The sequence below is a fragment of the Tamandua tetradactyla genome, chromosome 13 (genome assembly GCF_023851605.1).
Source record: "Tamandua tetradactyla isolate mTamTet1 chromosome 13, mTamTet1.pri, whole genome shotgun sequence".
Classification (NCBI taxonomy): domain Eukaryota; kingdom Metazoa; phylum Chordata; class Mammalia; order Pilosa; family Myrmecophagidae; genus Tamandua; species Tamandua tetradactyla.
Window position 1 is genome coordinate 45439900 of NC_135339.1, and position 21663 is coordinate 45461562.

The 21663-nt window shown below is 36.6% G+C and overlaps 1 protein-coding gene across 2 annotated transcripts in view; it reads right to left on the bottom strand.

Moving 5' to 3' along the window:
- PRKG1 (protein kinase cGMP-dependent 1) overlaps positions 1 to 21663 on the bottom strand; it is a 1184353-nt gene that overhangs the window by 576136 nt on the left and 586554 nt on the right. The gene's annotated exons all lie outside the window — the stretch shown is intronic.

Below are 21663 nucleotides of genomic sequence, written 5' to 3' on the forward strand. Positions count from 1 at the left end.
TTCAAGAAAAACTACAAGGAGTTCTGTTGGCTGAAAAAAAAAAAAAAAGACAGGAGAGGGAGGTCTGAAGAATTAAAGAGTATCACTAAGGGTGATTTAAAGAACACAAAGAGAAAGAGGGAAAAGAATATATAGATCTGACAAATAAAAAAAAAAGGTAAGAAGTGGAATCAAGAAACACCTTTTCAGTAATAACTTTGAATGTTAATGGACTAAATTTACCAATTAAAAGATACAGATTGGAAGACTGGATTAAGAAACATAATCCAGCTATATGCTATTTACAAGAGACTCATCTTAGACACAAGGATACAAATAGATTGAAAGTGAAAGGATGGGAAAAGATTTCTCACACAAGTTGTAACCAAAAGAGAGCAGGAGTAGCTATACTAATATCAGACAAAATAGACTATAAATGTAAAGACATCATAAGGGACAAAGAAGGACACTATATACTAATTAAAGGGTCAATTCACCAAGAAGATATATAAAAGAGGTACATGAATTCACCAAAAAGATACATGAAAGAAGTACAATTTACCAAGAAGTACATGAAACAGATATTGGCAAAACTGAAGGGAGCAATAGATATTTCAACAATAATAGTAGGAGACTTCAATACACCACACACCCCTATAGATAGAACAACCAGACAGAAGATCAACAAAGAAATAGAGAAGTTAAATACTTTGATTAATGAATTAGACCTAACAGACATATATAGGTCATTGTACCCCAAATCACAAGGTTATACATTCTTCTCTAGTGCTCATGGAATATTCTCCAGGATAGATCATACAGTGGGGCACAAAACAGGTCTTTACACATTAAAAAATGCTGAAATTATTCAAAACACTTTCTGTGATCACAATGGAATGAAGTTGGATCTCAATAATCACTAAAGAACGAGAACATTCAAAATTATATGGAGATTAAATAATATACTCTTAAACAACCAGTGGGTCAAAGTAGAAATTGCTAGAGAAATCAGTAGCTATCTGGAGATGAATGAAAATGATGATACAATTTATTAGAACTTATGGGATATGGCAAAGGCTGTACTGAGAGGGAAATTTATTGCCCTAAATTCCTATATTAAAAAACCAGAAAGAGCAAAAATTGAGGACTTAACACCACACCTGGAGGAACTTGAGAAAGAACAGCAAACTAATCCCAAGGCAAATAGGAGAAGAGAAATAACAAAGATTAAAGCAGAGATAAATGAATGGGGGAACAAAAGAACAACAGAAAGAATCAATAAAACCAAAAGTTGGTTCTTTGAGAAAATCAATAGAATTGATGGGCCATTAGCAAGACTGATAAAGAAAAAAAGAGAGAGGATGCAAATAAACAAAATGAGAAATGAGAAGGGTGCATTACCACAGATCTTGAAGAAATCATAAGAGATTACTGCAAACAACTAATTTCAACAAACTAGACAACTTAGATGAAATGGACAAATTCCTGGAGACACACAAACAAACTGCACTGGCTCAGTAAGAAATAGAAGATCTCAACAAACCAACTACAAGTAAAGGATTCAATCAGTCATCAAATTTCTTCCTACAAAGAAAAGCCCAGGGCTACATGGCTTCACAGGGGAATTTTATCACATGTTCCAGAAAGAACTAACACCAATCCTGCTCAAACTTTTCAAAAAAATTGAGGGAAAAGGAACTCTGTCTAAATCATTTTATGAAGCTAATATCACTTTAATGCCAAAACTGGGTAAAGATGCTATAAGAAGGGAAAACTACAGGCAATCTCACTAATGAACATAGATGCAAAAAAATTCTCAATAAAATATTAGCAAATTGAATCCAACAGCACATTAAAAGAATTATACATCATGATCAAGTGGGGTTTATACCAGGAATGCAAGGATGGTTCAACACAAGAAAATCAATTAATATAATACAGCACATTAACAAATCAAAAGGTAAAAATCACAATGGTCTCGACTGATATTGAAAAAGCATTTGACAAAATTCAGCATCCTTTTCTGATAAAAACACTCCAAAAGATAGGAATCAAAGGTAACTACCTCAATATGATAAAAAATAAACATGGAAAACTGAGAGCCAGCATTGTACTCAATGGAGAGAGACTGACAGCCTTCCCCCTAAGATCAGGTACAAGACAAGGATGCCCACTGTCACCCCTATTATTCAACATTGTGCTAGAAGTTCTAGCTAGAGCAATCAGGCAGGACAAAGAAATAAAAGGCATCCAAATTGGAAAGGAAGAAGTAAAACTCTCATTATTTGCAGATGATATGATACTATATTTGGAAGATCATGAGAAATCTACAGCAAAGTTACTTGAACTAATAAAGCAATTCAGCAAGGTGGTGGGATATAAAATCAATATGTAAAAATAAGTAACATTTCTATACACAACAATGACCTAGCTGAGAAGTCAGTTAAGGAAAAAATTCCATTCAAAATAGCAACTAAAAGAATCAGATACTTAGGAAAGAACTTAACTAGGGATATAAAGGACTTGTACATAGAAAACTACATAACATTGCTAAAAGAAATTAAAGCAGATCTAAATAGGTGGAAAGACAGTCCCTGCTCATGGATAGGAAGGCTAAATGTACTTCAGATGTCAATTCCCCTCAAACTGATTCAATACAGTGCCAATCGAAATTCCAACAACCTACTTTGAAGATTTGGAAAAACTAACTACCAAATTCATCTGGAATGGAAAGAGACTCTGCATAGCTAAAAGCATCCTAAAAAAGAAGAACAAAGTGGGAACACTAACATTCTCTGACTTTAAAACCTATTATAAAGCCAGAATGGTCAAAATGTCATGGTAATGGCACAAAGACAGAAGCACTGACCAATGGAATTGAATTGAGAGTGCAGAAATAGACCACCAAATCTATGGTCAACTGATTTTTGACAAATCCCCAAATCCTCTGAACTGGGACAAAACAGTCTTTTCAATAATTGGACATGGAAGAACTGGATATCAATAGCCAAGAGAATGAACAAGGATCCCTATCTTACACCTTACACAAAAACTAACTCAGAGTGGATCAAACACCTAAATATAAAAACTAGAACCATAAAGCTTCTAGAAGAAAATGTAGGGAAATATTTTCAAGACCTAGTAATAGGAAGTATTTAAACTTCCTAAACTTTATACCCAAAGCACAAGCAACAAAAGAAAAAATAGATAAACGGGAACTCTTCAAAATTAAATGTTTCTGCACCTCAAAAGACTTTGTCAAAAAGGCAGACAACTCAATGGAGAAAATATTTGGAAATCACATATTAGACAAAGTTTTGATCTTCTGTATATACAAAGAAATCATACAACTCAACAACAAAAGAACAAACAATCCAATTATAAAATGGGCTAAAGATATGAATAGGCATTTTTCTGAAGAGCAAATACAGATGTCTCAAAAGCACATGAAGAGATGCTCATTTTCACTGGCTATAAGGGAAATGCAGATCAAAACTACGAGATACCACCTCATACCTATAATAATGGATGCTATTAAACAAACAGGAAACTGCAAATGTTGGAGAGGATGTGGAGAAATTCGGACACTTATGCACTGCTGCTGGGAATGTATAATGGTGCAGCCCCTATGGAAGACTGTTTGGCGGTTCCTCAGGAAACTAAATATTGAGTTGCCCTATGACCCAGCAATAGCACTACTTGGTATATACACAGAAGAGCTGAAAGCAATGACACAAACAGGCATTTGCACATCGATGTTCATAGCAGCATTATTCACAATCTCCAAAAGATGGAAACAAACCAAATGCCCACCAACAGATGAGTGGATCAACAAAATGTAGTATATACATACGATGGAATATTATACATCAGTAATACAAGATGATGTCCTGAAATACATGACAAGATGGATGAGCCTTGAGGACATAACGCTGCATGAAATTAACCAGGCACAAAAGGACAGATCCTGTAGGATTCCACTTGTATGACCAGCATGAAGGTATAATCAGAGGCTTATAATACAGAATATAGGGGACTTAGAGATACATAGAAGCTAGAGATGGGTGAACCATTAGCTAATGAGGTTGAACTCCAATGTAAGGGAATAGATAGGAACAAAGGTGATTCTCTAGCAGTAATATTACCACATTGAAGATGAACTAGATTGAAAGGGGTTGTGTAGACCTATGTGTTCCACTGACTCACACTAGAAATATGTATGAGTTCTCGTAAGAATTACTTCAAAGATATGATTCTTGTATAAAGTGTGCTTAAGTCCAGGGTACAGGGGGAAAACTGCTATTGCATGCTATGAGCTATGTTCAAAAGGAAACCATCAGCACTACCACAGCAACAGCAGAGGTAAATAATGGGGTGAGGGACAAGATTTAGATTTCCTGTTTAGTGAGGGTGTGTTTATTTGTTTTCTGTCTCTTGGGAACAATGAAATTATCTAAAATTGAGAATGTTGATGGACTGTGGACTTTGAGCCCTCTACATGATGCCTGATAAACGTAGGTGGCTGAAGGATGCACTGACAGAGAAGCAGTTTGGCAAATGATGGTGTATACTTATGAACAGAGGTTGTCCTGCTACAAAAAGGAACAATGTCGTGAGCATGTAACGATGTGAATGAACATGTGGGATATATGGCGAGACAAAATAAGCCAGAAACAAGAAAGCAATGGTATGGTCACCTTTAGAAAATGCTTATAAGAAAACAGGGGCCTAGAATGTAAGCTTTTAGAGCAGATACATTAAGTCCAGAGTGGTGATTATTATTTCTGAATTTTGAGAGAATGCTTTATATACACAACCTGATATTTAGAGATTAGAATGAAGCTGAACAGATTGGGGTTAAAGTAATTCAGAACATAGGGGTAAGAAGAAGGAAGACAGTGTCTATATTTTAGAACCACACATATTCTTTGAGACCAATGAAAGAACGGTTTATTTGATCTGGAGCTGAAATTTTCTGTAGTGCATAATCTAATTCAACCTATCTGTATAGTTCATTTGAACAGCTGAAACACAGGAAGCACAGAATATGAAAGAGGTCCTTTAATCCTGTAAAGATTATTGTTATGCCTGGAAACATCCTAGAGTATATTAAGCAGATAATAAAAAAGTATTGGCAAAGTCCCCTGAGGGAGGGAAGAAAGACTATGGAACAATTAAACCTTGCATCAGGGAATCTCCTGATACTGTGTCAAACCTTAGGGATATCCAAATCAAGAGGCCATGCTCTCGATCATCAGGCTTACTCTTGTGAAGCTTATATAAGTAGCAGAGAAGTTTAGACTACCTATAGGCATGCCTAAGAGTTACTTCTGGAGGACCTCTGTTGTTGCTCAGATGTGGCCTCAGTCTCTCTAAGCCCAACTCTGCAAGTGAAATCATTGCTACGTGGGACATGACATCCAGGGGTGGAAGTCTCCCTGGCGACATGGGAAAGGGCTCCCAGGGATGAATGCAGACCTGGCACCATGCAATCAACAGGTACATCTTGACCAAAAGGGGGAAAAGAAGTATAATTAAATAAGTATCAGTGACAGAGAGTATTCAAATAGAATTGAGAGATTACTCTTATGCAAGCTTCAGTAGACCTTGCTACCTATCAAAACTTGTCAACCCCCAACCAGGACCATTCCAGCCAATCCTAAAGAGCACCTAGGGCAATATATAAAATTCTACAAGGGGTCCATGCGCTACGGTAACTTTCCAGAAACCTACAAGCTCCAGATGGGTCCCTGGTCTGCATAAGTCCTGAAACCTAGCCCAGCCTCTCCAGAACATCAGATAGATCCATCTCCCTACCCCATATTAGTGACAGACTCTTCCAATAACAAAAAATTCAAAAAATTTAGAATTGCCATAGCCCAAACAACCCCAAAGAGAGGTACAGAAAGATCAAAGTGATGGTGGAATTATACATAGAAGATAGAACTTAACAAATGTATATGAATGCTGAATCATTAAATTGATATCTCTTTTTAGTCTCCAGTATTTTAGAGCAGCTAGAAGTAAAAACCTAAAATTGTGAAATTGTAACCCATGTCAAAATCTGAAATATGTTCTACAACTAATTGTGATGCTGTGCTTTGAAATTTATGGCTTTTTTGTACATATGTTATTGTTCACAAAAAAGAAAGAAGGAAAAAAAGTCAATTGTGAAGATCAAGTATTTAATCTCTCTAGCCTTATATATTTTGGAGCAGCTGGAAGGAAAAATATAAGAGGATCATATGGTAGCCCATGACAAACTCTGGGATCTATACTATAATCACTTTTGGAAGAGTGCTTTAAAAACTATTGCTTTTTATTTCTTTGCTTTAGTATTTATGTTATACTATACAATAAAAAAAGTTAAAAAAATTCAATTAACACACTATTTCCTTTTTTCCCAACAGACAGAATACAAAAGGAGAAAGAGAAATATCAGATCTTAAGTAGTATAAATGCAGAAGAGGTGAAAATTATTCATTGCTATAGTTATTCTGCAAAGGAAACAAACCAAACTAAAAAAATACAGAGAAACTTCAAAACAGCAGATCAGATTGACAAGCATTCTGGAGCAGAAGTAAAATTGACAACACTGTAGAACAAAGTGAGAATAATAAAACCATGAGAGTCAGCTGACTTTGGGTTTTCCCTTATTTCAAGGAGTGATCTGGGTCTGCATCTCTGAAAGAAGAAAAACTTTTCAAGATATTGCACCAACACTGAGCAAAAATAACAACATGGCTCTAGAGACTGAAGTGGCCAGCATGGTATGATTCCAATTGACTGAAACTCCTCTCACAATTTTTTAATGCCTTCCTGAGACAGCATATCAGGGGAGGGTTTATTATTACTTTAAAACAAGATAAAGACAAAGGGATGAAGGAAGACCTTCCATAACATGATAGACACAAGACATATCATTCAGATAAATACTCAGCTAATTTACCAGTTTGCATGAAGCATTCAAGGTCTGCAACTTCCAAAGTTAAAGAAACAACTACATATAGGACTCAAAGGCCCAAGCATACTCCACTGGTGCTTCTCTAGTAGTATCTTACTAAGTGAGGGATTTGTTTCTTCTCTTCCTCTCCTAGGAAACCTCATAAACAAGGGGTCTTAAAAGAACCACGTGTGCTTGCTTATCTGTGAATGTCTTTTAGGAGAGACCTGACAGCAAATGGCAAATTACCTATTATCTCCAAAATCCTTTGGAGCTTGACTGGGAAAAATGTGTGAATGGCTTTATTTTTCCTTTGCCTAGAGGGTTTTAGCTCTCCTGTCTGGGATGATAATACAATCATCTGTAGAAAATACAAATTTCCTAATTAACATTCCAGCCTTGGGAAACTTTCCTTATGAAAGACAAACCCAGGCAAGTCCTACATAGCTATCAAACCCAATAGGTTTGGTTTGATTTGCTTGATTGGGAGCTTAGGTAAGCCTCTTATTTCTTCTTTCTTATTTGGCAGGGAGTCTTCAAGGCAAAACCTCCTGAATGCTTTTTTTAGTACCCACTTTCCATATACATATTCTCTCTATGTATATATTTTTGTATATATATTCAATTCACTTGGAACATCGATTTCTTTCACTTCTCCCTCTTCCTCAAATGCAATTATTCAATCTTGTCCACTTATTATTTATCTTGCCACAAATTATTTATCAAATCCCTCTCTCTTCCCCTCACCACCTGCTGCAAGGTTCAGATTCTAATCAATTCTTGTCCATTTTATTTTTTTTTCAGTGTAGTTTCCCACATGATTTATGAGATGTAAATGATTTGAAATGCAAAGCACAGTGTCAGTGCTGCTCCTTTGCTTAAAACATTCAAAGGCTTCTCATTACCCTTAAGTAAAACAGAAGTCAAAGCTCTAATGCTTTAATTACTTTATCTATCAAGTAGGGACAATAGTAATATTTATTGATAGGGTTGTTGTAAGTTTTAAAGTGGTATATATGTATGTATACATGTATGTAACTGAGAAGTTAGGATTTAAGGGATGATTATGACAATCATTATGTAGGCATTTTTTTTAAAATTTCTGGTATATTAGAGTAGACAGAGGGAAATACTTGAAATGTGTGATTAATCCAGCTGCCTTGCTCTCTATAATGATTGTATACCTTGTATCTGGTGCTCTTGTGACTGTAAGAACCTTGTGACTGTCCCTCACTTGTACCCATTTGGTATAGTTTTTCAACTTTAGAGTCTTGTGATAATGAAAGACAGTCTCTCATGCTTATTAATGAAGGGCCTTGGGCCAGCTCAGAACTAATCCACACCAAGTCCAAACTTTTCTTTATAACTGAAGCTGAATCTAACCAAAATGGGCTTGCCTGACATGTGTAGTACTTAGATGTTAACCTGTGAATAACCGGTACCTCATTAGAATACTAAAAATCATGTCCCTCATCATATTAGGGCTGCCATTATTTTAAGCATGTAATCCATCTGTGCAGGCTCAATTATTAGATCACCTCTAATTATATCATCTAGAGCCAATGTGCTTATTATCCTAAACCCTGCCCATTTGTTGACACTATAAAACCATCAGAATTACTGCAGTTTGGGGAGAGAGATCTTTAGTCCTATAGGCCGTTTGATCTCCTGCTTTGTACCTAGCAATAAACTTTCTCTCTTTGAAACCCTGGTGTCTCAGGAATTGTTCATTTGAGCACATTGGGCAAAGAAACCACCGCTTTTGAGTGATATCACATATAATGTTTAGAATAGTAGCTGGCACATATTAAGCAATCATTGAGTTTGGTTGTAATGATGATGACCTTCTCCTTGGGTTCACAGCTGTGGCTCAGGAATGGTGCTCTCTCCCTAAGCTCCACCTGTTTTTTCCATCCTCTCTGTACCTGCTTTCTTCAAACCATTGTCCTTTGTTCTGAGGCACCTGAAATAGACAGGGTTGGCTTCTATGATGAGAAATCAGGGTGTAAGTGATTACATAGTACTGTACCTAAGTGATTAGAGAGTTCAGGAAATAAAGGCCAAAAGTCCTAGGGAAGTGTAGACCAGCAGTGGCATAGACCCCAAGTAGAAGAAGCAGCTTTCTGTTCCTTAGCTGCTTGCCAGCACTCTACAAGTTTCCTTAATTAGCTCCTTGAGTCAAGGTGAAAATCTCAGTTTGGACAGTGGTAGCCATTCTGCTTTGTCAGAGATAATCAAGGACTCTTAACTACAGAAGAGTTCTTCTCTTGATACAGATACTGTTGTAATGAGGACGGAATGTCATTGATTCAACATGGAGAATCCTGGAGTACCCATAAGCAGCCAGAGCTATGGCCTTCTTCCCTGATGCTGAAATATTTTGTACTGGAATCTCAGGCTAAAGTTGTCTGGATGACAGTCTAACCACCTGCTATTTTAGCTGCATGCTTTTCCACCATATAAGCATTACCACTACTTTCTTTGAGGAAAGGAAAAATAAATCAGGCAGAATGCAGAGGGATAGGGACTTTAATGTTTCATGGGTTTCAAAATATTTGGGCCAAACTACCATCAGTTTTAAATCCTGGCATAAAAATGCAATCAGAACTACTATTTAATGGACAAAAAGTAGGAGGTGGATTTTGAAAGACAACATGAAAATATATGTTCTTAGCAAAAACATTTAAAATGTTATCTGAATTTATATATCAATTGTATCAATCTCTGTTTTCATTTTAAACATTATTTGGGAAAGAAAACAAGATCAATGATGTTTTAATGGCTGAATATCCTCATAACAGAGAGCCATTAGGGGTAGTTACTAATTACATAGATAAATTGATTCCAGAAGTTGTTTTTTTTTTTTTCTATCAATTATCTGGACTTAGAAGGAATTTTCTCCTTGTCTCTCCAAATCAAACAATGGATCATAATACAAAAATCAACACACACTGCTAACGCTGCTACCAAGGCAAAATGTAGCCCTAATTTCAACAGAGTAGCTTAGCCATTTATCTTCCTTCTTCCCTCTCCTCAAGGGCAGGGAGTAAAGATCCAAGTGGCTCAGAGCCACTAGGGTATCTCCTGCTACTTGTAGAAGCATTACTCACCTGGCAATATAATTCAGGGGACACAGATGGAAACCAGAGTGGCGGGATAGGATTGGGAATGAGAGCCAGGATGTGGATTTAAGGAAGCTGGCTGGCGCCCCCAGACAGAGCTGTCTTCAACTTTCCTTTAATTTCTCATCTCCTTAGGGGAAATAGCACGGATGCTACTAGAGCCCAACGCTTTTTAGTGTTTTTTATTTTGTCTCCCCAAGCATTCAGAAATGGAATAAAATCCTCTTCCTTTACTAAGGCATGCACACATCCCCTCTCAGGTTTTCTAGGATGCTTTTACACAACAAGAAGCAACAAAAAAGCAGAATGCCTCTCTAAGCTGCTATAAGTAGGTAAAAATGATTGACACGATAATATAAACAGTCATGTACCTTTGCCCATCAAAAAATGATGCTATCGCAAAATTTGAAGACAAAAGACAAATTTATAGCATATTTTTAATGAATATATGAAATCACACATGAAAAGGGGTCAAGAGATAAGTGAAAAATATCCATCTAACAAGCAATAAAAATGTATATATTTATTCAAAGGGATCATTTTCACCTCTGAGATTCGAAATCTTAAAAAAAGGATAATATCTATTATTGGTGAAGGTACAGGAAAATGGACACTCAACAGGCCAGTGGCTCTTCATTCCAAGAAGTTCTCCAGCTGTTGGCAAATGGGCACTAAATGCGTCCACTACCCCCCAAAACTCATCCCAGGTAAAGGGGGCTAAGCAGGTGTTTTCTTTCTTGTTCATTAAGTACCTGCATAATCTCCTTGATTTTATTTCTTAGCCTACAAAGTCTGAAATATTTTCTATCTAACCCTTTACAGAAAAACATTGCCCAGCTCTATTCTAGATCAAACTTACAAAGAACAATAAAACAGTAAATACCTCTCCGTCCATGCATCCCTGCAAATAAAGGAAGGCTGTTTAAGCATCAGCATAAAATCAGTGACACAGAAACTCCTATTAGGAAGGCATCTCAGTGATAGCCTACTAATTGGATATGCATCTTTACAGACCATTTTTACCGTGTAGGATGCCTGTGGTAAAATTTGTTTTGGGTCACTTTCAGGATTCCTGCTAGCAAAATGCAAAAGGAAGCACCACATCCACCAGGTTTTCTTCAGAGGGCTGCAATACTCCAACCTCCATGTAATCCAGGCTCACTCAATTCCATTAAGGTAGTGCAGCAGTAACCAAGAAAATTAGCAATCAGCAGACTCGCAAGGGTGCCCTGCCACTTTCTGCCAATTTGCACTTAAACGAGGTTTTCCTCACAACAACTCTTTTTAGATCGCTCTCCTCTGAATATAGGATCCCATTTCAGGAATAATGATTTCCACAGGAACACTTGTAGAAAGAACCTACTTGAAGTCCCTCATTTACGGAGTGATGCTAGAAGAATGTGCTTTACCACCATAAAACACTTCTTTTTAGCTCATTGTCAAGACGATTTAAATCCTTATTTCGAATGAAACACTAAAGAGACATACCTTGACTTCCATTCAAAATTCTAAATGAATATATTAATATTCCCTTTCATCCAAATGACTCCCCTAGCCTCTGTTTTGCACTTTATAAATAAGCCTAATGTGTCACTAATTGAACACTTCAGTTGACCTTCCTACACAAAAATATGGATGCAAAAATACTGTAAGTTCTTTGCAGAGTAAGTGAGATTTGTATAATTCTTTGTTTTCAGTTAGAATCTTCACTGCTAACTTGGCCAGAATGAAACAAAGTAAAACCAAACCAAACACACACTCTTCATGTATGCCTACAGCGAAAGATGACAGCTAAATACAGTGATGGCTGTACGACAATAGCCTCTCAGAACACAGTTACCCATTTCATTACAAGGTTTGCAGTCATCAAAGATCCTTGAAATTCATAGGCTATCATTATGCAATTATTAGTTACATGAGAATTCTGGAGAGACAGCAAGGAAAACAGATGAAAATGCTTTTAAAATGAGAAGAAAGGAATAGATGTGAAAAATACTGAATAAAGCCAACAACTAATCAACCTACCATTTAACCAAAGATTGCTCTAAAACTTGGTTTAGACCTAGGAAATAATATAGAAAATAAGCCAATAATTACAATACATTTTACCAATGGCCAAAAGTTTTAAAACTTTTCATACATGTCCGGTATCATGTTAGGTGTTTTACATATATCTACATCTTAGAACAAACAGTGAGGCAGGTCCTATTCCCATTTTACAGATAAATATATTTTTATATATTATATCTCAATATATTAACTAACTTATTTGTTCTTATTTGATCTGTGGCTTTCAAATTGAACTTTTGAATGTTTATAGGGAATGGGCGGCACTTTTCTCTTCGGCCTTCTTCCCTGGTTCTTCAATCTGTACTTTTAAATTTTGAGCTTTCTACTGTGAAAAGAACTTGCCAGACAGACTATTTGGAAATAACTGAATTTGTTGATTTCAAAGTTCTTACAATCTCTAAAATTCGATGTTTCTGGTATGCCTTATAGTTTAATGATTAAATAAATATCTGAGTTATTTCAACCCAAGAGTTAAAGGGAGCCCTTCAAAGTAGTTTTTGTTGTAGGGGTTCTGAATTTTAAAATCACACCTGGGAACGATGAAAATGATCATAAACCTACTCCATCTCAAACTTTTATCTAGTGATTCCTTATCCGCTTTCCAGTGAAAATACAGATAATCAGAAAAAAAAAAAAAATCCAAAGTGACACCGAAAAAGAAGAGAATGAATGTCATATGTCTACAGATCAACATAATTTTTTTAGTGAATAACTTTAAGGGCCTCTGAATAATTTCTTTTAGTGCCCAGCATTAGCCTATATAGTCCAGTGTTCAATGTAAACCAAATCCCCTTGAGGTAACAGTTCCTTTTGCCAAATTTGACAGAAAAGACATGATCTTAAAAACCTAAAATTATTCCTATCTCAAGTACATTCTAATATTTGTGTTGAGTAAACCACTCAGGCTAATGAAGAATGATCATCCACTGTAAAAATTTAACTATAACATGGATTCCAAACCACCTCACATTTTAAACTCTAAAAGTGAAATACATTAAATATAAATCCATTCTGGTGGGTGTGAGATGATATCTCATTGTGGTTTTGATTTGCATTTCTCTAATGGCCAGGGACATTGAGCATCTCTTCATGTGCCTCTTGGCCATCCGTATTTCCTCTTCTGGTAGGTGTCTGTTGCTGGAGAGGATGCGGAGAAAGAGGCACACTTATCCACTGTTGGTGGGAATGTCAAATGGTGCAACCACTGTGGAAGGCAGTTTGGCAGTTCCTCAAAAAGCTGAATATAGAATTGCCATACGACCCAGCAATACCATTGCTAGGTATCTACTCAAAGGACTTAAGGGCAAAGACACAAACAGACATTTGCACACCAATGTTTATAGCAGTGTTATTTACAATTGCAAAGAGATGGAAACAGCCAAAATGTCCATCAACAGAAGAATGGCTGAATAAACTGTGGTATATACATACGATGGAATATTATGCAGCTTTAAGACAAGATAAACTTATGAAGCATGTAATAACATGGATGGACCTAGAGAATATTATGCTGAGTGAGTCCAGCCAAAAACTAAAGGACAAATACTGTATGGTCCCACTGATGTGAACGTACATTGGAGAATAAACTTGAAATATGTCATTGGTAACAGAGTCCAGCAGGAGTTAGAAACAGGGTAAGATAATGGGTAATTGGAGCGGAAGGGATACAGACTGTGCAACAGGACTAGATACAAAAACTCAAAAATGGACAGCACAATAATACCTAATTGTAAAGTAATCATGTTAAAACACTGAATGAAGCTGCATCTGAGCTATAGGGTTTTTTTGTTTGTTTGTTTTTTACTATTATTACTACTTTTATTTCTTTTCTCTATATTAACATTTTATATCTTTTTCTGTTGTGTTGCTAGTTCCTCTAAACCGATGCAAATGTACTAAGAAACGATGATCATGCATCTATGTGATGATGTTAAGAATTACTGAGTGCATATGTAGAACAGTATGATTTCTAAATATTGTGTTAATTTCTTTTTTTCTTTCTTTCCATTAATAAAAAAATAAAAAAGGAAAAAAAAATAAATCCAATTTACAATGGCTGAAGAGACATGAAACACTAGACATTATGTTGCATTACTGAAGAGAGATTTTAAAAATTCTGTGACAAATGATGGGAGCTAGTTCAAATGTTTTGTAAATATGAAGGGCTGTCAGCATCAACATTTTAATTTGCTCAGATTACCCATCTGCAACCTGTTTAGGTATCTGCTTAACTCATAACACTCTTCCCTTATTTCCCGTATTTTCTAATCAGATTAGATCATCCAAACCTCTGCATTCCAGGCAAAATGGCTGAGTTTACAAAACCACCCAATAAGCTACTCTATTTCTAATATAATTGTATAAAAAATGACGCATGGTTATAAAGAATGCAGAAACTTCCTCACTGAGCAGGCTACAACGGTCACCAGGCTCACTTTGATTTGGCTTCTTCCAAATGAGAAGAGGCAGGAAAGAATAAAGAAGCAGCACTGCGATAAAGGATCTTGACACATCAATGATGTCTTCGCAACTTCACCTGCAGGGTGGCACCAAAACAATTTAAGGCAATCGCATGCTTCTCCTTGCTTACTTATAGAGAGGGAAAAATGTTAAAACAAACAAAAAACACAAAAAAACACAACAGCAAGAAAAATGACAGAATGAATAAAATCTTTTACATTATATCCCTCCATTTAAAACATTTCAGTCATTTTTCCCTCCATTTTACTAACATATCCATGTACAGCTGACGTTTTCAAACTATTGAAAAATTCTTTATAATGTTAATTTAGCCTCAATTCAATGGCATATTTTGTCAAGAAGGGAGGGAGGTTTGCTTATTCATTCAATAATTACTAGGGGAATCCTTAATCTGTCCCAGGAACTTCTGTAGGGTTTGAGAATACAGATGTGAACGTGTCACACAAAGCACCACAGAACTGCCCATTCACTCCAGTTTTCTTCATTTTAGTAAAAGAAAATTAGATCGTGGATGATGGCACATAATAACTGGAAGGACCTCCTCTTTTCTCTTTCCTTCTTCCCTTCCCTTCCTCTCTCCTTAACTCCATCCCTTCTTCCTCTTAATCTCTTTCTTTTTCTTTCTCCCCCTTCTTCCCTCCCTTCCTCTCTCTCTCTACCTGCCCCCCCATCCGGCTCCATTTCCATCTCCCTCTCCCTCTCTCACCCTTTCCTCTTCCTTTCTTTATATATCCTTAACACTTCACAGACAGCCTGGAACCTAGTAATGTTCAATAAATAAGAAGTGTGGTTGCATGGCCATTTTGATTGAGATCTAATGTCCAATATGTACAACACGCTAGTCACTTGAAATGTGGCTGGTCTGAACTGAGATGCGCTGTAAGCATAAAATACCCACTGGATTTCCAAAACTCAGTAGCAAAAAAACTCATTAATTTTCTCATATTAAATTTGGCTATACTAAATGAGATACAATATACTATTAAAGTTAATTCCATATGTCTCTGTACATTTTTAATGTGGCTACTAGAAAATTTAAAAATATTTACATGGTTGCATTTATTTCTATTGGACAACCTACCCTGGAGGAATAAAGTGGCTAGCAAATGCTCAAATAGCTAACTGTGCCAGAGTTAATAACAAAACCTCTATCTCCAAATGTCATGTTTTATTTTATTTTCCAAATTTGAATCGGAGAAATCCTTAGTGTGCTGGCTTGAATCTGTTACACACCCCAGAAAAGACTATCTTCTTTTAATCCATTCTTGTGGGGGCAGACCTGTTGTGGGTAGGACAACTTTTGATTAGGTTGTTTCCATGGAGATGTGAGCCACCCAATTCAAAGTGGGTCGTAATTCTTTATTGGAGTCCTTTAAAGAGCTGAGAGAGAGAGAGAGAGAGAGAGAGAGAGAGAGAGAGAGAGAGAGAGAGAGAGAGAGAGGGAGGAAGAGAGCTTAGAAATCCCCCCAGGAGAAATGAGCAAGGACCCACAAAAGCCCACAGACATTGTGGAGAGAAGGACAGCAGATGTTAACATGTGCCTTCCCATGTAATGGAGGAACTCCCAGCTGCAATCAGCTTTTCTTGAGTGAAGGTGTCCTTCTGTTGGTGCCTTAATTTGGACATGGTCATGGCCTTAGAACTGCAAATTTGTAACCTAATAAATTCCCTTTGTAAAAGCCAGTCCATTTCTGCTGTATTGCATTCCAGCAGCTTTAGCAAACGAACACTTAGCAATGGGAATCTTGTTACTATCTACGAAATAAAGAAGGCCACAATCAGCAGTGTCATAAAGCATTATATAATCTATAACCATGGACACACTGAGACACAACATGCTTGCACATTCTTAGAGTTCAAATGACATATCCAAGCCAGAGTTACAAATGCACTGGAAATGAGCAGAAGATGATAATTTGGAGAATGAAATAAGTAAAACATGAAACAAAGATGAAGAGTCTGTCATTAAGCAGTTATATAATTAGAAGGAGGAAAAAGTAGTTCTAATTTAAGCTCATCCAGCATTACGAAAATCAATTTAACTATAACTATGCCACTAAAATAAATGCATGGCCATCTTTCCTCTAGTGATTTCAGAACTTGGTTTCACACACTTTACACTTCTATAAGGCACATAAGTAGAAGCACACACATATGCACGCATGCACACACGCATATTTTGAAAGCAAAATTACAAGGGGTAAAAAGCTTCCTGAAAATAAAATAGCATTTTGTAGTCATAGCAACTCCAACTTTTAAAAGGCAACAGTAAGGCAAGAAGAGCTCATCAAGAACTACAGCAAGTTGTTATAGCAACCAAAATATGGGTTTAGAGAAACAAGTTTGCATTAAAACAGCCAGAGGGTTATAATAGTAAATGACTATTATAAAAAATATACCTCTGGAGCCCAAAGATAATTTCAATTATTTACCCTGTTTTAATCAGGACCCGTTTCTTCTATTCTATTATAACAAAGTATTTTCTCATACAATCCTCCCAATAAAATAGAGATGTAGTGACAACCGGGAAGAATGCAGTGCTGTAACACTTGGTAATAAGCAGTAAGGTCAAAATTAGTTCATTGGTACTAATAATTTGATCTCTTGTGGGTGATGAAGAATAGTAAATACAAAACAGAAGGCGGGCCACGGGGGCTCAGCAGGCAGAGTTCTCGCCTGCCATGCCAGAGACCCGGGTTCGATTCCCGGTGCCTGTCATGCAGAAAACAAAAAACAGTAAGATTCGTTAGACAGGGTTGTCTGGAAAGACTTGGAGTGAATGAATCTAGAAAAGGGTTTCTCAACTTCTGCAGTTGATCTTTCAGATTGTATATGATTGGACGTGAGGGGCTGCCCATGCTTGTGGGAGGGTTAGCAGCAACCCAGTTTCGACCCACCAGGGGTGAATAGCACTCCATCCCATCTGGGACAGCCCAAAATATGTCCAGACATTGCAAAGAGGCAGAGAATGGTAGTAAAAGTGACCCTGGTTGAGAACCTTTAGTCTAGAAAACATTTCATCCACACTGTCCTGAGACCCATGGGATTTAAACAAACATGGCCCCAGTAAACTAGTGAATAAATTGTATTCTCCTTGAGGGCAAACTCTTCAAACTCCTTTAAATTTCCGAAGCTGTGCTTTCCCCACCTCATCATCCTTCAGCAAACATTTTATTCCTTACTTCAACCCTCAACAGCCCTGGCATATAATGTTCTCTGTCTTCTCCAAATCCATTATCTCCTCCTGTTTCAGTAGCACACTGACATGTAAATGCCTGTGCTCTACTTCACATACAAAACAGAGGAAACCACAGCTTGCCCATTCCTTCTCCACTCATTCCTTTTATTTTTCACATTTTTTCCCCCATTCACCCTAAAATTTTATCTGGAAATTTTTTTTTATACTATCCCAAATGTCTACCTCTCCTTTTAGTAAACCACAAAAATTCTCTGATTAACCCTTATTTATTGACTTAAATATCATTTTTCTTCACTTAAACATCATACTATCTGGGACCATTCAACATTTTACTGAAACTTAAGTTAAAATAAAATAGGAACACATATGTTATTGTTTAATTTTTATTGAGTGATTAATCTAATAAAAGTGTTATGCAAGGTGATAAGAAGGATAAATAATTAAGCTGTGGCTCCCTGCCATAGGCAGTTTACAGCCCAGTTACCAGACACTAGCTGATACACTCTGATGGCAAGGTCCTTGAGAGCAGGGACTATTTTTTATCCTTGGAGGTGTCTGACCCAAGGTAGACAATAAATGACTATTTTTTTTCATTTTTAGAATTTCCTTTTGCAGTGTCTTCCACTGATTTTCTATGAAACTCAATTCTTTTGGGGAATGCCAGAGTATTTCACTGGGTTTATATAAATTATTTATGTGTGTGTGTGTGTGTATATATATATATATATATATATATATATATATATTATTATTATTATTTTCTATTCTGTTTTCCAACACAATTTATCATATCTCTTTTGGTTCTTTCTGGAAAATCACACATGCTGTGGCAGACCCTTGTTCCTTTGCTTATATCCACTATTGATTTTCTTTCCAGAGAACCCCAAGAAAGTTGGCAATAGTTTGTGTGGAAAAATTCTAAAAAGTTTGTAGTGAATTTCCGGATCAGTCTTTTCCTCTGGAAAAACTGACAAATGAACAGCTCTCCCACTAGAAGTTTTATTTAATACTATTTTAAAACCTGAATTATGAAGAAATATGTGATATACCAAGGAATATGCTAGTATACAGTCCTCTTAAATAGTCAAAGCAAATTATTCCCAGTGAAAACCCTGGCACTTAAATAAATGGTTCCTTGAGAATTATACTAGTTACATAAAAAAGTTGTCAAGAGAGATGTTAGGACCACATGTGATTGGTAAATGTGCATGATTTGAATGTGCATTTGTATGTGCATGAGGCATCATACAAACACTCTCTAACTTATGGATGTATGCTTAATGGTTTGCTAGTAATGAAATAAAGGATAACTTCTAAAGGAGAATATAGTGATAAATGCTTTTGATTTTGTACTCAGAAACCAAATTATGATTTTCTTTTTTAACTCTAGAAGATTAGCTCAGCTTTTGAGCCAACAAGAAAACATACGCCAGCTAGGATAAGAGGGAGTTTGAGGAAATTGAAAAATCCTACTTTTGCTAGGCCTAGATAAGTCCCATTAAAAAAGGCTGATTCACTCAAAGCATGGTGCAAGGATAGCAAAGGCCCTTTTTGCTACCAAGCAAAGTAAACAATCAATCCAGCTATAGAACAGACATTTTTTCATATATTATGCTCACCAAACAGAGAGATAACTTGCTAGGGTTGGGTGCGGCCTTGGAACAGCGTTGACCACTGCTGATTTTTAATTCTGTTTGAATAGAACTTTACAGCTTCTTCTGGAAAAGGTTATTTGAAAAGCAATTTAAAAACAAGCTGGTGGTGATTACTTTTATTTTATCCTTTTCTCTAGCATTCAAATCATCAAAATGATTATTACTGTAAATAGTATTTCCAGCATAGAAAACAGAGATAAGGCTGTTCAGAACAGCCGCATGGGAGAAATACTCCATTGGACAATATCTTGAATACCTTAAAAAATACCCCACTAATCTACGGGAAATTAAGATATGGATCTAAATTATAAATAGTCAAAGGCAAGACTGTGCTTTTTGAGAAAGGAAGAAGGGAAACAAAAGGGAGGCAGAGATGTTCTGGTCTTGTTGACTTCCCCCATTCTTCCCAGCCTACCCTGAAATATTTATATTTCAATACCAGAGAGTAATCTTAGTTTAAAAATAATAGGACTCTGGTTACTTTTTACATTTCAGGTTACTCTTCATGGGAAAATGAGTTCCTGGATCCTGTAATAACTTCAGGGTATCACTCAGCAGATGGGAAGGAGATATTGAGAAGAGGTTGATACCACAGGCAAAAGTGGACAGTCATTGAAAATTGTGTTTATTTATTTATTTATTTATTTATTTATTTTTAGGTGCATGGTCCAGGAATCGAACCCGGGTCTCCTACATGGAAAGCATGCATTCTACCACTGCACCACCTCTGCACTCTGCTCATTTATTCTTACATCCATGCACTCAGCAACTATTATTTGGAGTACCAACCCCATACCAGATAAGATTCTTGGCAATGGAGATTAAATGTTTAGCAAACAGACACATAACTCCTGTCCTTGAAGATCTTAAAATTTTAGTGAAGAGACAGAAATTAGTCAAATAATTGCCCAAATAAAAATAAAATAACAAATGACATCAGTACTAAAGTAGAGGTTTGTTACCATGAAAGAATGTCATCGTGAATTTCACCTACTTAGGGAAGTCAGGGAAGACTAACCTGGAGAAGAGATGACTGCAGTTACTACAACTCTAATTCATTCTACAAGGTGGATATAAATCTAAAACCGTGTCACATTTGCCTATTTTAAGTGACCAAATAATACCCCCATTTTACAGGCTAGAGGATGTCATCTGAAATGGTTCCAATAAGTTTGCAAACTGTCCCAATAGGCCAGAGTGGTATGGGGCTGGCTGGATGATAATTTGCAACTCTGGGTTGGATGACTTAGCAGGGTGGATTAGGCTAAAAGCAAAGGTTCATTTAGTAAAATCTAAGGCAATGCATTATTTGAGGCAATGTTTCATAGATGCATGAGTGGAAATTGATGGAACCGCAGGGTTAATGTACCATGTTCTACTTATTTTGCACTTAACACTGAACTAAGTATTGCTAAGGTGGGACAATATATAGAACATAACACCAATCGTAATATAATATTAACAAAGTGTTTATATATATATATATATACATTCACATGTTTCTAGACTTTATACCCACCTGCAGAACATGTTCAAGAGTCTTAAGACTGAACAGGTCTTTTTAGTGATTAAAATGACTTCTTTTTGGTGACATATTTTCTCTTGTAACATTTGATATCACTGTAATTTACTTTGTGCAACCCACATCTAAATAAATCGGTAGACTCTGATGTCTAGACTATGTTGAACAGTATTTGTAAAGATGGCCGGTCCCCTGACCACCTGCATCTGACTCATTTGAGTTGTTAAAAACAGAGATTTTAGGGCCCTATTCCAAATCTACTCAATCAGTGGTTTGACAGCCATGCTGTATTTTTTCAGCTCTAGCTGGTCTCATAAACAGTCCTGGCCATGGTTGGCAGGAGGCTAAGGTAAACCAGCTAACAGAATCTGGCATTAGATTTGTGGCCATAAAGTCAGTGTCCAGCCCTGGCCTTCTCAGCACAATGAGTTGCTTGTTTGCCCAATTTATAGAACTGGGCTTTTGCCTGGTTCCTAACTAGCACCCCAGTTCTGCCCCTGGAAACAGAGCTCCTTCCTGCCACTCAGCAAGAGTGCTTAATTCCCAGACAGCCATCTTAATTCTTGGCTGCTCCACCTACCTAGAAATTATACCCTTCCCTCTATATACCTTGCTACTTTTGATTCTGTTAAAAAGTGAGAAGCACAATTTTGCTCTGAACCAGACAGATCATACAGAACATTACACACCTA